The 2,479-nt window shown below is 39.7% G+C and overlaps 1 pseudogene; it reads right to left on the minus strand.

The window, feature by feature from the left end:
• Positions 1-578: 578 nt before the first annotated feature.
• On the minus strand, positions 579-2,401 carry LOC106513392 (zinc finger protein 652 pseudogene; annotated as a pseudogene).
• Positions 2,402-2,479: the final 78 nt, after the last annotated feature.

Here is a 2,479-nt window from a genome sequence, read left to right on the forward strand (position 1 = left end):
GAATTGAGGCAGTTCTGAAGGCAAAAGGGGGTCCAACCCGTTACTAGCGTGGTGTACCTAATAAAGTGGCCGGTGAGTGTATATTTACTGAGAAAAATGGTGACGTGTTCAATACTTATTTTTTCCGCTGTAACAAATCATTAATAAGCAGTTACAGTGCATTCAATAAGAACGGCAATGGCGACTAATTTCTTGTCAAGAGAAAAAGTGTAATAAGATTACTTTGTCAACCTCATTTTTGTCTTCACTTATATAAATCAGTCTTGCCAAAAACTGAGCATAGATTAATGTTATAAAGGTTTCTTTCATAAGAGTTTTGTTATAAACCAATAATAAATCATTTCTAAAGGTAGAAAATGGTACCACATAGTGTTGAGGCTAATTACGAGTTTTGATCTTTGGATTAAAACAGATCATGTGTATTTGAAAAATAAGCTGTATTTAACATAAATAATAACATTAAAATTCAGAATTTAGTGCAATTTTACTGTGGGTTTCAGTACATTAGTTTTCAGTCCTATCAAAAGTCTGTTATTAGCAGTGGTGGACACAGCTAATTTGCTAATTCATAATTTGCTTACTAAAAATATAGCTTTGCTAACGCTAAACATTTAAAAAGGTTAGCGGATGCTAATACTGAATTGCTAAACATGTAAGAAAAACATTATGAAACTGAACACTAAACAAGTAGAAATTAGCAGAAGCTGAGTAACACTAACAGCTAATTGCTAACTGCTAAGATGACGTGTTTGAAACTGGTGGGACTGACACAAACGTGTTAGTTTGTTAGTTAGCTGTTAGTGGACTAAAAGCTGGCAAAACCTCAAGAGGAAGCTAACTGATACGCTAACGGATTTCAAAGTCAGTGAAAGAGCTAATCTGCTAAATTAAAAATTACTGTGGCTATTAGCTGATTAAATGCCCACCATTGGATATTAGCCAAAAATAACAAATAAAATGGATAAATAAATGTTTTCGTTTCTTGACCAGGAGATTGAGTTTTCTGATCCATTTTTTCCCCGTTTCAGCTCCATAACTCAAACAAAAACTGCAATATTCATCCCAATCTCTCTTACGTGCTACAAATGACACATTTATATAAAAAAGAAGACAGTTAAGAGTACATTTTTTTTAAATATCAGTGGGTTAAATATAAGGTGCAGGGTTGGATATAAATGCTGGATTATTTAACTTGAACAGCTTTAGTTATCGGCCATGAACAAGTAACTGTTTCAAATCAAATCAGCGTTTGGTTATTGCTGCGTCGAACCATAACTCTTCGCTACATTTTGGCAGAAAAACATAAATAAAATTTATACACGTCCCTTTTTTTCTGTACAACGTGACGATTCAGGAATTTCTTGCTCCTATTTGGAAGAGGAGGCTACAATCTATTCTTTGTGCAAAAGCCTGATCGATGCTCGACTTGTCAGGAAATCTCAACCCAACCCGGGACAGAACTGGTTCTGCTGGGCTCTGAGGTCGTCTTTTGTTTTCAGATGAGTAAAAAAACCAAAGGTGTACGTTCTGTTTGTGTCACCGAGGCGCTCTCTCTCCTGCTGAGAGTCCTGCTTCAAGCAAACAAAATAAAAGTAACAAAGTGCTTTAAATGCTACAGAGACTGGTTAGTTGTTGGAGTTCATCCTACCAGCAGAGAACAAGGGAGGAGGTGGGGGTAAATGCCCCCCCATGGAGTGCAGCAGGGGGTGAGACAGGTGGTTGGCGTGAAGGAGCTGGGGACTGGAAGCCGAGGTCGGCGCGCCCAGCCGGACCTGACCGGACGAGTCTGGTACCGGGGAGACGAGAGGCCGGTCGAGGCCGAGCGGGTCGCCGCAGGCGGACACTGGAGGGTCGGTGACGTGGAAACATTTCTCCCGGTGGGCCTTCAGCATGTTGGAGAAGCGGAAACGTTGTCCGCACACCTCGCAGGGGTAAGGCTTTTCTCCTGTGTGGGTGCGGCGGTGGCGCTTCATGTTGGGCCGACTGGTGAARCTCTTCCCGCAGATCTCGCAGATGTACGGCTTCTCTCCTGCATGATGCAAAACACAATCTGCTTGTGCTAACAACACCTGTGAATTTAACTTTGGAGCCTTTCTGTCCACTGCAGATCCAGACATTTAATGCTGCGTTCAAGGCTGGAAAACAGCTGGGACACCTGAGCTTTACCAGATTTATTGTGTTATTGGAGGCAACTTGTTTCTGACTTGGCAACATAATAATTAAACTCCTTGTAATGAAACACACACTTACACTGACATTACTTGGTTCTAAAATGTTAAAAAGGTTACCTTTCCTCTAGGAAATATATTTTTAGTAGTCTTTGCAGAGATACCCTTTGAATTTGAGAACTTCGAATGTACTGTGCTCAAAAAAAAAAAAGAAAAAAAAAAGAGGAAATTAAATGTTTCCGGTAGTTTTTCCACAAGAAGAAAGCTTTAATTTTTTTTAGACTAAAATAAATCTCTAAAGAGGTAGGTTA

This window comes from Austrofundulus limnaeus, unplaced genomic scaffold (assembly GCF_001266775.1).
Source record: "Austrofundulus limnaeus strain Quisiro unplaced genomic scaffold, Austrofundulus_limnaeus-1.0 Scaffold12, whole genome shotgun sequence".
Taxonomy (NCBI): Eukaryota; Metazoa; Chordata; class Actinopteri; order Cyprinodontiformes; family Rivulidae; genus Austrofundulus; species Austrofundulus limnaeus.